The 14,258-nt window shown below is 39.1% G+C and overlaps 1 long non-coding RNA gene across 1 annotated transcript; it reads left to right on the plus strand.

Moving 5' to 3' along the window:
- The first annotated feature begins 685 nt into the window (after positions 1–685).
- On the plus strand, positions 686–13,293 carry LOC138854178 (uncharacterized). Its single transcript, XR_011393401.1, has 3 exons — positions 686–1,046; positions 3,593–3,730; positions 13,014–13,293. It is a non-coding gene; the product is annotated as an uncharacterized lncRNA (long non-coding RNA).
- The last annotated feature ends 965 nt before the right edge of the window (positions 13,294–14,258 follow it).

A 14,258-nucleotide genomic window follows, 5' to 3' on the forward strand; every position in this document is an offset into this window, starting at 1 on the left:
TGAAAGATGTACCAAGGTGAAGCGAATATATATATATATATATATATATATATATATATATATATATATATATATATTATATATATATATATATATATATATATATATATATATATATATATATATATATATATATATATATATATATATATATATATATATATATATATATATATATATATATATATATATATATATATATATATATATATATATATATATATATATATATATATATATATATATATATATATATATATATATATATATATATATATATATATATATATATATATATATATATATATATATATATATATATATATATATATATATATATATATATATATATATATATATATATATATATATATATATATATATATATATATATATATATATATATATATATATATATATATATATATATATATATATATATATATATATATATATATATATATATATATATATATATATATATATATATATATATATATATATAGAAATTAAAGAAAGGAGGAGGGACATTACACGAGAGATAGGGAAGAGGAAAATTAAATTTTTAAGACAGAGAAAGATACTTAATGAGACTGAGGATAGGATTTGAAGATGGATTAAGAATGGGAATGAGGGAAAGGTACAAGGTGGAAATGGGTATGAGGATAACAGAGAAACGAGTCGAGTTATACAATTAACGAGGCAATAGAACCGTATGAATTTTGTGATTTTATTAAAAGCTGTAACATCGTTATCAATTCCCAAACATTATCAATTCCCAAACAAGTCAGCTAACACCCGGGTACTTATTTATTGGGACGGAACGAGACACTACTAGTGCAGTTTGTTAAATTTAACATGACAACAGTTTGTTGCTTGTAAACTATATGGAACATTACCTGTGACATAGTGTGAGTGATTACGAAGGTTCTTTTCCTGTCGCAGCCCGGACTGGGATCAGATTTCTCTGTTCGCCGCCTTGACTTCCAGGTTGTTCGTGCTAGTGGCCGGCAGACCCACATAGCCATCACAACGCGGCTGTTCAGGTAATTACGCGAGACATGTCCAGTTTCCTTGTGAAAAGTTCTAACTTCGTTCTGGGATTATTTTTGATTTCTGCTGGTAATGGATTAACAATTTTGGACCAGCGTCCTCTTAACTGTGCTTACGGTTGTCAAATACAAGTTTTTTTTATGACATGTTTTGTTTTATTCAAACAGTAGGTATTCACATACCATTTCACCCAGGTATTTACTACTAGTGAGCAGGGGCAGGTGTTAGAAAACTTCGCCATGCGTCTCACCCCTCCTAAAATTCAACCTGGATCCTTCGGTTGTGAGACGAATGTGCTATCAGTAAGTTACGAGGTACTCAATAACGACGATATAAACTGGGCTATGAAAATATAAAGTTCCAAACTAAAACAATAAGGTTAAAATACGTAATGTTTAGGTTTCAAAATTAAGAGGCAAGTGTTAAGAACTGTGTACTACAGATTTTCACTAGAGAAAGTGATCACTTTATCTGCGTTATCAATTTTAAGTCCGATAGAAATGTAAATTATTAACCGTATTAAGAGTAACGTCCTTAATCTATATTAATTTTTTATTTTTAATCAAACCTACGTAAATTATCTCTGTTAATTTAGATCTGTTTAAAGCACTTTGATAATTAAGATATATTATCACGGTCACTTTAATTGGTAAAATGGAATATACACAACAAACGCAAGTGTACAGAGTAACTATGTACATTACAGTTTTATATGATTATAATTGTCTTGTTTTGTAACGTAAGTGTAAATTACCTAGGATAAATATTGTCTTACATGGTAACATGCATAGATTACTTAAGATAACAAATATTGTCTTATATAGTAACGTGCAAATTACTTAAGATAATCCAAAATCAAGGTGACTTCCGTCCATTGCTTGGTGTAGGGACACACCTGCACATTTTCGGTAACAACAGCTTAATAATTTAATTTAAACAAGATCACAATCAACAAAGGTTTACAATAGTTCACATATATTTTATAACTTATCACAACAGTACTTTATTTTGTTTTTTAATACTTGGGTGTATGACTACCGTGGGAGGAAGTACAGACTCGACAATGAACACTTCGGCCCAGAAATTTAAGTCAGCACTATAAAAATAACAACACAAATAAATACACACATTACGTTGATTTATTATCAAGGATGGGAACCCAAGTGATCATAGTACCAGGGGGAGAGAGCACAACTTTGTAGTACCCACAGTCAGTGGCCAGGTTTTAAACACCTTTTATTGTACAGAAATACAGTAGTGGAACAGACTGCCTGCGCATGTCGAAGCCAGTCATAGCATGAACCAGTTCAAGAAGAGAGCCAAAAGGTACCTAATATTAGAATGTAGCGACAGAAAAGGAGAAGGATGTTTTTTTTTATTTTTTTATAGCTAACACGTGTATATATAAATAACTCATTTTACCTTAATCCTTGTGTATCTCCTTTATAGTATAATAAGGTATTACAAGGACCCCTAGGATAACCCCAAAAAAAGTCACTTCGACTTTTTTTGGGGTTATCCTAGGTTCTCTACACACATGCTGCTATGTACGATAATTTATTTGTGTATACCTGAATAAACTTACTTACCTTAAAGATTATGAACTCCACGTGGGTCATTAAGGCTGCATGTTCACTAGGTAGCCATCCTAGTGAGGTACCTGACGCTTTTGAAGGGCTCTTCATGCACGGATTTGGAGTTACCCTTACAATCATTAGGTTAAACATTGATTACCTTAGTCTCCAGGCGTTGTATCGCTTCTACGGGTTTAGCGCTCCCTCATAATAAAACTGCATATCACCTATAAACCACCAAAGAATACTTTAATCCCTGAATTTGGGTTTAAAGTATACTCGGTATATACATAATCCTAAGACTGTTTTTATATGCAGCGAGAGCTGTACATGCATATATATACACCATGTGTATATATCTCACATACACACTCGGTATATATACCCTTCTCCACACAAAATTCAAATCTCGTAAAGATCAATCTGGACACAAATTATAACTGGATGTCACTAGAGCAGCGTATTACTTACTGTACTCGGCAGGTTGTGTATGGAGGGAAGCCCCACGGCACCACCACCACTACCACCTCTGCTGCTCACTACAGTATGTCTACTTCACCACCAGTCCCAAGTTGCATCATTATCACAAAGAGTCACTTTTCCATGACTCTTCGGCTTACATGGCTCTTAACAGTCAAACAGTTGCATACTTTATTGAATTTCCCATTCACTCTCTTTTTCTAAGTACAGTCTTGATGTAAGTCACACCGAACTAGAGGGTTTTTAAGGTTGTTAAGCCGGCGTGGTAATTCCCAGCTAGGTGCTGCTAGTTGACGCATGAGAGTAACCTGGCAGAATAACCTCCTCCTACTGCTTACCCTTGGGAAAAAGTTCCTACTGCCCCAGTGTGCACACCAAACATGCCACACGTACGATTCACACACACCTTTTGCCAGGCGTACGACACACACACACACATGCACTACCTGCCTGTATTTCATGAATCGCTTTTTTTTTTTCCCCAGCGCAAGGAGTGTTGGAGATTAGTTCTTCCGTCAAGTTATCACGGCTCAGTATCTGACCAGTCAGACTATTGGTAATGACCTTTACATACACGTACGCGCAGCCAGGAGCTGTGAATCGACCCCTGCAACAATATGTAGGTGAGTACACACGCACATAGCTTTAAGAAGAGGTATGATAAAGCTCATGGAGCAGGGAGAGTGACCTAGTAACGACCAGGGAAAAGGTGGGGCCAAGAGCTGTGACTCCACCCTTGTAACCACAATAAGGTGAGTACTAACATTAACACTTTTTGTTACACTTGTTACAAATAACATTTACTTTATCTTCGTTTTATATAATACATTGTTCCGAAAAACTAGAAGAAAATATTAAAACAGCGTCGAGATGAACGAAGGATTAAATTAAACGCTTGGTGAATACTGAGTTATATAACTCTCAGCCTATATACACTGAGATATACACATATCGGTGTATATACTGAGATATGCACAGATCTCGATGTATATGTGCATGCATGCAACTCTCGGTGTGTATATATATATATATATATATATATATATATATATATATATATATATATATATATATATATATATATATATATATATATATATTATTTTTTTTATTATCTCACCGGCCGATTCCCACCAAGGCAGGGTGGCCCGAAAAAGAAAAACTTTCACCATCATTCACTCCATCACTGTCTTGCCAGAAGGGTGCTTTACACTACAGTTTTTAAACTGCAACATTAACACCCCTCCTTCAGAGTGCAGGCACTGTACTTCCCATCTCCAGGACTCAAGTCCGGCCTGCCGGTTTCCCTGAATCCCTTCATAAATGTTACTTTGCTCACACTCCAACAGCACGTCAAGTATTAAAAACCATTTGTCTCCATTCACTCCTATCAAACACGCTCACGCATGCCTGCTGGAAGTCCAAGCCCCTCGCACACAAAACCTCCTTTACCCCCTCCCTCCAACCCTTCCTAGGCCGACCCCTACCCCGCCTTCCTTCCACTACAGACTGATACACTCTTGAAGTCATTCTGTTTCGCTCCATTCTCTCTACATGTCCGAACCACCTCAACAACCCTTCCTCAGCCCTCTGGACAACAGTTTTGGTAATCCCGCACCTCCTCCTAACTTCCAAACTACGAATTCTCTGCATTATATTCACACCACACATTGCCCTCAGACATGACATCTCCACTGCCTCCAGCCTTCTCCTCGCTGCAACATTCATCACCCACGCTTCACACCCATATAAGAGCGTTGGTAAAACTATACTCTCATACATTCCCCTCTTTGCCTCCAAGGACAAAGTTCTTTGTCTCCACAGACTCCTAAGTGCACCACTCACTCTTTTTCCCTCATCAATTCTATGATTCACCTCATCTTTCATAGACCCATCCGCTGACACGTCCACTCCCAAATATCTGAATACGTTCACCTCCTCCATACTCTCTCCCTCCAATCTGATATTCAATCTTTCATCACCTAATCTTTTTGTTATCCTCATAACCTTACTCTTTCCTGTATTCACCTTTAATTTTCTTCTTTTGCACACCCTACCAAATTCATCCACCAATCTCTGCAACTTCTCTTCAGAATCTCCCAAGAGCACAGTGTCATCAGCAAAGAGCAGCTGTGACAACTCCCACTTTGTGTGTGATTCTTTATCTTTTAACTCCACGCCTCTTGCCAAGACCCTCGCATTTACTTCTCTTACAACCCCATCTATAAATATATTAAACAACCACGGTGACATCACACATCCTTGTCTAAGGCCTACTTTTACTGGGAAAAAATTTCCCTCTTTCCTACATACTCTAACTTGAGCCTCACTATCCTCGTAAAAACTCTTCACTGCTTTCAGTAACCTACCTCCTACACCATACACTTGCAACATCTGCCACATTGCCCCCCTATCCACCCTGTCATACGCCTTTTCCAAATCCATAAATGCCACAAAGACCTCTTTAGCCTTATCTAAATACTGTTCACTTATATGTTTCACTGTAAACACCTGGTCCACACACCCCCTACCTTTCCTAAAGCCTCCTTGTTCATCTGCTATCCTATTCTCCGTCTTACTCTTAATTCTTTCAATTATAACTCTACCATACACTTTACCAGGTACACTCAACAGACTTATCCCCCCTCAATTCTCGGTCTATATTCACATTTATTAGAAACTTCCCCTGCAACCTCATTTGTACAACTTTCATTGTAAGATATACCCAGTTGCATATATTTAAATACACTGAGGGCTGTTTGTGCTTACATACACCGAGAGGTGTATATACGTATATGCACCTAGAAGTGTGTCTGTACTGAGGGCTCTGAACACTGAAATATTTGATTATCTGTGTTTATCAAGAGACTAAATCGCGACCAGTGTCACAAGCGAGCCGAAACAACTCGTCGAAGCTCAAAATGATTGCGTCACTGTTGACAAAATCAAGAAAATTTCCACCGCCTCCCTGGTCAGCTTTACTGAGAGACCATGGCCACCCCAGCACTCAGCGATGGTCTCCGACTCTCGTATTACTATGTTAATAACCCCAGGAACATCGAACTGGAGTGCGACAAACATATCACCCCGTGCTGGAACTGCTACTCTTATATACAGCTTGCTAAGGACTGTCCACTGAAGAAAAAGAAGTGCTATTCTCACTACGGCAACGAAAGACACTGGGGATATCAGCCACCCAGCCGAAATGTCTCAACTGCGAGAGTGACTGTCACACTCTTGCAGCCAAGTGCCTTCTCAGGAAAGAAATCTTCAGCACGAAGTTTGAAGAACAAAACAAACTTCGTTCCTTCAAGACATTCACCAGTACTATCATCACTCGCCTCTAGACCGACACCCATGGACTTATCATCAAACTTTCAAGACGGAATGCGCAAAGAAAAATAATAAAAATCCTCACCTGCTTAGTCTATGCCCACCTTTGGAACGACTCAAGCCCTGGTATCTTCAATGATGCTGCCAACTCGATCTCCAAACTCAACAGCCTTCCTGATATGAAACGCCCTGAAGCCAACTCTTTTCAAACACTTAAGATTGTCAACTTTGATTTCTCCAGTGCCCACATCCCAGATGAAGCGACGCCCACCACCACCTCCAGTGTACTTATCTCTGACGTAGCCATGCACACTGTCCCTCACATTACCTCCGTCCCCAGAAGACCAAGAAGTACTCCAAAACAAGAAATCGAAGTAGACAACCACTGCCTTGGACTCATCTGGAAAAATATGCAATTCTGCACTTCACGTACAAACAGGAGCACCATGATCGTCAATGAAATGCACCCTCGACACTGCAACGGAATTGTCAGTATAGCTCTGCTGTTCCATACATCTTCAAACAACGACAAGTCCAAGACTTTGTGAAGCAGTTTATAGATGGCATCGACAACTGTGCCACACAGTTTAGAAGATTCTGAAATGGGTCATTCCAATTAATACTGTACAGTAAACTTAGGCGTCCTGTGGCTCGCCTGGCAGTGCACTCAGCTTACATATTGAGTGTTCGATCCCCGGCAAAGGTGAAAATGTTAGGTATGATTCCTTACACCTGCTGCCCCTGTTCACCTAGCAGTAAGTTGTGGGTCGCATCCTGGGGGGTGGGTAGTATACTTTAGAAAGGGTTGGGCTTTGAAACGACCTGAGGTAGGATAACATTCTGTAAAATTGATTTCTGTAAAAAAAAAAATCCAGAGTGTGCCAGATGCCTTCTGTGTCTAGCCTGTCTGCTGCTATCGTCATCTCCGCCATCAAGCGCTCCGCTGCTGGGTTAGGGGCGGCTTGTCTCTAACACCTGACCTTTATTTTTCTTTCAATTTCTTTCATTATTTTTGTACGTAGAGAAGCACCTTTCCATTTTCCTGTGACCAAGTTTCAATAAGATAGCTCAACAAACAGTTGAGAAAAAAATTATTTACCAATAATCATATATATAGGCGAGCTACTGTCGTAGTGGGACTTGGAGAAGCTGTTTTGGCAGTACGCATAAAACAATGCTAATCTGTATTTATCCAGATTATCTTTACTGTAATTTATCCTGTCTTCATTCTTAAAAAAAAATAAAGTTTGTATGGTTTCTACACTCAGCCAAATATTTGACTTTTGCCCTCACACAAATCAGAAACAAATTATATCTCAAAATGAAAATCACCAGCTTGTAAAACAATCTTTCCTTTATGTTGTTTGTGAATTTCATTGCATTCATATCATTATTAATGACAGAAAGTCAATATATATGTGAATAACTTACTTCCGAGATAATCCGCGGAACGGTCGGACAACCGATTTTTTTTTTTTTTTTTTTTTTTTTGAGAAAATAGCATTTTTTCTAGTTTTATAGTGCATTACGAGTGTATATCGTAGTTAGCCCTGTCCGTTTTCTCTAATGGAAGTACCCTGGAGGGGATAGAAGGGGATTATTTACCCCCCCCCCCCTGCCACAGGTGAGTACTACCATACTCCCGAGGGACCGCTCGGGGTATATGCCACATTCATTTATTTATTTATTTATTTATTTATTACAATTTGAGCACGCATCTGGAGTATTTACCATACTGTTTGTTATGTCATATTAGAGCAATTGTGATAGATAAATAAGCCGTAGTAGCGATAATAGCGTTATGTTGAAGCATATTCCCCGGCTATACCGAGACAGGAATTTCTGGTGACGTAAGCAAATGTGATCCTAATTGGTTCTCATATTCTGTATTAGTTCCTCCCACTCTCTTATGATTCCAAATCGTCAATTATTATGTTAGAAAGAATAATACCAGAAATACACAAAATAAATCGGGAAAAAATGAAAATGACACGAAAATCACTCACTACGAAAGCAAAAGACTTGGCAGACGATGCAACATCCCCCCAGTGAAAAGCAGGGGTGTCACTAGCACGTTAAGAGACCATACAATAAGTGTCAGGGGCCCGAGACTGTTCAACTGCCTCCCAGCATACATAAGGGGGATTACCAATAGACCCCTGGCAGTCTTCAAGCAGGCACTGGACAAGCACCTAAAGTCGGTACCTAACCAGCCGGGCTGTGGCTCGTACGTTGGTTTGCGTGCAGCCAGCAGTAACAGCCTAGTTGATCAGGCTCTGATCCACCAGGAGGCCTGGTCACAGACCGGGCCGCGGGGGCGTTGACCCCCGGAACTCTCTCCAGGTAAACTCCAGACAACAGGTGAACAGGTCTGCCGCGGGTGGTGACGTCACCCTAGGTGTTATAAATGACTGTAATTCCTTCTAGAAATGTCTTAGAACAATGATTCTTGTACCAGTGTCTTGCCAGAGAGTTAAGCTATTTTTTTTCTATATGATTAACTCAATTTGCGTATTTTTTTCGAATATTTTCTCGTTGGCGCGGGGCGAGCGTTCAGACGCCCCCTGAGCCATGAATCTGTTTTACGACTGAAGATACAATACAATTTTATTTCTTTGCTAGTTTACATTGAGATTCTGTAGTTACAATAATGAGTTGCAGTGCAAAGAACCACTATCATGCCACGGCATTATGGGCAGACTAAATTAATGTCTTACAGACTACTTAATACTAGAGAAATTGATCATAGTAAGTTACAGTCAAGTTATAATCTGGGGATATTACACTGGGACTTCTCTCACCTCACCTGAGAGTTTATTAGTTAGTCAGCTTCACAATGTTCAAATCAATTTAAATGAACACTTCTCCAAGATGAGGGACTGACTACCTTAAACTACTTCAAGGTTGATGGACTGATCACATCTTTACCTATCCACTGCTGCTGTTTCGCTGTTAGTCACTTCTGTATTCGACTCCAAAAACCTATTGGGTCGGCTAAACGTTTTGTAATAAAGATGCCTGACTTCTGCACGTGTCTTACTCATCTACTGGTTGATATTGTATACCATTATTAAATTCACAAGAACATTGCCATGCCTTCAGTTAAAATAAACATATATGTAACTATATTCATGTACACTATTATTTCATGTATTATTTAATATTTTGCCATGGTTATTTTCATTAATAATTAAATTAACAAAAATATCATGCTTCATAGTACTATCTGTTATAATTATATTAGGCTTATTGAGTATGTAGGATGTACTCGTTTTTACATTTGGCTGCTGGCAGAAACGTCAAAATAATTGGCTGTCGGGCTGCAGCTGTGCTAATTCTGGTGAATGCTGGTAAATATGTAAAGCCTCTAAGCGTACCTTACTTCATGCATGCAGATGCTAGTCTCTTCCCAGCTTCAAGAGGTAACATCTCTTGTCTTCCAGCTATGTGTGAAGTAGGACGACTACTCTCCCTGCTCACCCTCTGCTTTGTGACTTCGACTTATTTTCGCAATGTTCCCGTAGGTGATAAGAGACATAAGTCTTGTCCTTTGTGGAGATGTTCCAACCTGGAGTCTACCTAGAGGTTATTCCGGGGATCAACGCCCCCGCGGCCCGGTCCACGACCAGGCCTCCCGGTCGAACAGGGCCTGATCAACCAGGCTGTTACTGCTGGCCGCACGCAGTCCGACGTACGAACCACAGCCCATAGTGATTTTTTACTTATTCTAGTATTGTCATGAGACACTCCATATGATTCAGGTCCCGAGTCTAAATCTAGTTCTGTCTTAGGTTGGTAACTGCACGTTGTTGTAGTCAGGATTTGGAAGATGAACTCAGATTCAGTAATTTGAGTTTCGTAACGTTTTTGGAAGACAAACTGTTGCACCTGCTTAGGTCAATTTTTTGTGCGTGTTTTTGTTTCTTTACCCGCTGCTGTGTTGTTTTTAGCTGCTTTATAGTGCCCATTGCTAGTGCGAGATCTGGTCGTTCCATTCTTAAAAGTTGTTTTATTCTCTCTGATTTTGTTCAGTTACATTAGTTAGGGACTTGTTAGATTTGTCAGTCTTATTTATTGTCGAGTGTACCTTACTACATTGTAATACATGTCATCACTTTTAAGCACTGATTTAAATTAACTTGCCTGATGGTGCATTAGTATTTGATACGTGTACAGACTAGTGATTTATTTAAGTTTATACAATGAGACTTGTGTAAGTTACGTGTTCAAGAAAGATTCAATATATTTGAATGTAGATATTCATCCTAGGCACCAATGATTATAATTAATGTTCCTAAACTTTTTCTATTCCCCCTTAATAATTACCCTTCTCAAAATACTCTTAAAACTGAGTAAGGTAGCAGTGTCCTCCTCTTCTGAGTTAAGGAATATTAATTTGCACTTCTTACAAGCCAGACACAGGCACAGGTATCAATACGTAGACCTTCTGGTATTTTCTAATATTATAAATTTTATGAAAACGGTATACAATAAAAGTTTGTTAAAAATAGTCCGCATTTTGACAACCATAAAAAAAGGGGAAACAAAGATATAAATGAAGTGTAACAAGATCCTTTATTCACATTTCGCTTACATAATGTGATTTTTCAGGCTCTGACTAAGAAAAACAACCTGCGTGGGTGAAACTTGTCAATATAAGATCTCATTACATTGCATTTGTGTGTCTGGTTCCATCGTGTCAGTATTTTATGTCATTTTCCTCCATTAGAACATAAATTGGAGAAGCTCTGCAACAGGTTTACTGGCCCATGCTATCCAAGTCCCTCTCAAACCCAGCTCATTTCACCTGATCTCTTATCGTCAGTGACTCTACCTGGTCTGATTATTCCACTCGTCCACAATATTCCGAAATCAGTATTTTCCTGCATCCATTCTAAAATACTTTTTTGTCCTAGACCCTTAGAAAAAGCCCTTATGTTAACCAAACCTAATTTAACCCAAGCTAATCAAATGCAACCTAACTCATCCATAAATCAACCTAACAGAATCTGACTCAATCTAACCAAACATCAATGAAGATTTTTTGTCCAATTTTGCAATTGTTTTGAAGGAATATTGTCCTGGGTCTTGTCATAGGGGTTTTGTCCTAAGGTTTCGACCTTGTCTCTTTTGTCCTGAGGGTTATTCCAGGGAGTTTTAGCTTCAGAGAGGAGTTTTGTCCAAGGGAAGAGGACGTTGGCATAAGGATGCTTTGTTCTGGTGGTTTTTGCCCCAGTTGTTTGTCCCGGGTGGGAAGGTGTGCTGTCCTAGGGGAGACAAGAGGACGATTATCATTATCATTATCATTATCAAGTTTATTCTCTATAAAGATTACAATGTGGGGTTTACATATTAAAGGATATTATGTGATTTACATATAAAAACTAATTACAGAGAGGGCCACTAGCACACCTAGCATGACTAGGCATTTCGGGCAGACAAAGATTAATTCAAAACTGTATATTGGTACAGATTAAGGAGCATATTGGTATAGAGGCTAAGTAACTGCATTACAGTTCGTAAATTTAGCAATGTGAATGGCTTTATTTTGGTACAATACATAGTTTTTATTGGAGCTCCTATATTGGAGAATCACAAGCAAACTTATGACTAGTTAAGATTCGTTAGGTAATAGTTGTATTACGTATTTCTATGTTTATAGTCAATTGAGTGATGTACCCGGTCACAGGACCTGAGTCGGTCTGGGTACGTCCCTGGGAACCACCAGCATTATAAGGGAGGAAACGTATTGGAACCACCAGCATTATAAGGGAGGAAACGTATTGGAACCACCAGCATTATAAGGGAGGAAACGTGTTGGGACCACCAGCATTATAAGGGAGGAAACGTGCTGGAACCACCAGCATTATAAGGGAGGAAACGTATTGGAACCACCAGCATTATAAGGGAGGAAACGTATTGGAACCACCAGCATTATAAGGGAGGAAACGTTTTGGAACCACCAGCATTATAAGGGAGGAAACGTGCTGGAACCACCAGCATTATAAGGGATGAAACGTGTTGGAACCACCAGCATTATAAGGGAGGAAACGTGTTGGAACCACCAGCATTATAAGGGATGAAACGTGCTGGAACCACCAGCATTATAAGGGATGAAACGTGTTGGAACCACCAGCATTATAAGGGAGGAAACGTATTGGAACCACCAGCATTATAAGGGAGGAAACGTGTTGGAACCACCAGCATCATGTTTACATTTTTTAAAATTCCTGAGTCTAAAATTGTTATTAGTTCGGTAATGTGATCGGCAAGATGAATTTCAAAATTTGTTAAATTTTATTTCGGTTCAATAAAAAAAAGGTAAATTTTAATGACTTTGTTGTTGTCTTTAATTACTTTGTCTTCACACTGACCATTTTTATTTTCGGTAGAGGGAGGAGGGGTAAATGGTGTCCATCGAGAGTAAAACACCCCAATGGAAATAAGTCACTTTGTCCGACTTTTTTGGGGGGTTATCCCAGGTTCTATACACATATGATGCTATGTATGATAATCTGTGTAACTGTATTTGTGTATACCTGCATAAACTTTCTTAAGGGTGGCTTGTTCCAGGACCCAGGTCGGTTGGCTACGTCCCTGGCGGTAAACCGGTAGGTCATAGCGCTTGGGGAATGGAAGGCATTCAGGACTGATCCAAGAAAAAGGACGAGTCCAGTTCCTTGAATCAAGAACCTCTCACTGGCATCCAGGCAACTCCCTTGAGAGATTGTGTTCAGTTCTTCTTTGATTATAATAAAAGCAGTACAATTTACAGTTATATTTTTTTAGAACGATATTATAAGTGAGCGAGAAGTTAGCGAGATGTTTCAGACAATGAGTGGGAGGTACAGGCTGACACTACACAAACAAATTACACTTTGGAGCAGACACTTTAGACTAAATTTTAGACTGAGGGTTTGTCTAAAGTTTCCTCTTCATGCTGTGGCTTATTTGTAAATTGCCCTTGTTTCAGTATTATTCCAGATACGGCATTGTTCCAGATACGGCATTGTTCCAGAAACGGTATTGTTCCAGATACGGTATTGTTCCAGATATGGTATTGTTCCAGATACGCTTTTGTTCCAGATACGCTATTGTCCCAAATACAGTATTGTTCCAGATACTGTATTCTGACTTTTATTCATCAAGGTTAACAATATATGGTTGCGGCAATGAGAGACTAAATAGAGGAAGTGGGCGAGCATGCGCACCTCCTTATATCTTATTGATCTCCATTGCTCGTTGGTCCCCTCGTCTGCGCCAACTTGAACATATGATCCCTAAGTCAAAAAGACATCCCAAGGAAAAAAAAAATGCTGAGTGATACCTGTCCCTGGAAAGGAAAGCTCATAGGGCATATAATATTTGCTTTCGTCCCACACTACCTGGTCTTCCATGATAACGCGGTTCCTGCCAGGTACCGTCAAGTACCTTCTAGCTTGAACACAGCCTCTTACCTCTCCTGAAAACTGGGTTGATGGTATGGCCGATACATTATTTTGCTTTTATGACAGAATCATGTGTCCTCCATTCTGTACGCTCATGTCGAAAATATATATCACATGTGTAGTTTGCGTTAGAAGGCGTGGCAAGGGGCGTGGCAGGGGGCGTGGCAGCAAGAAGCACACACTGTTCCCCCACACCAATATCCTCTCTCTCTCTGGTGGCAAGCTCTACCACATCCCAGGTATCAATCTCCTCTCTCTCTGGTGGCAAGCTCTACCACATCCCAGGTATCAATCTCCTCTCTCTCTGGTGTCAGGCTCTACCACATCCCAGGTATCAATCTCCTCTCTCTCTGGTGGCAAGCTCTACCAC

The sequence above is a fragment of the Cherax quadricarinatus genome, chromosome 4, assembly GCF_038502225.1.
Source record: "Cherax quadricarinatus isolate ZL_2023a chromosome 4, ASM3850222v1, whole genome shotgun sequence".
Taxonomy (NCBI): domain Eukaryota; kingdom Metazoa; phylum Arthropoda; class Malacostraca; order Decapoda; family Parastacidae; genus Cherax; species Cherax quadricarinatus.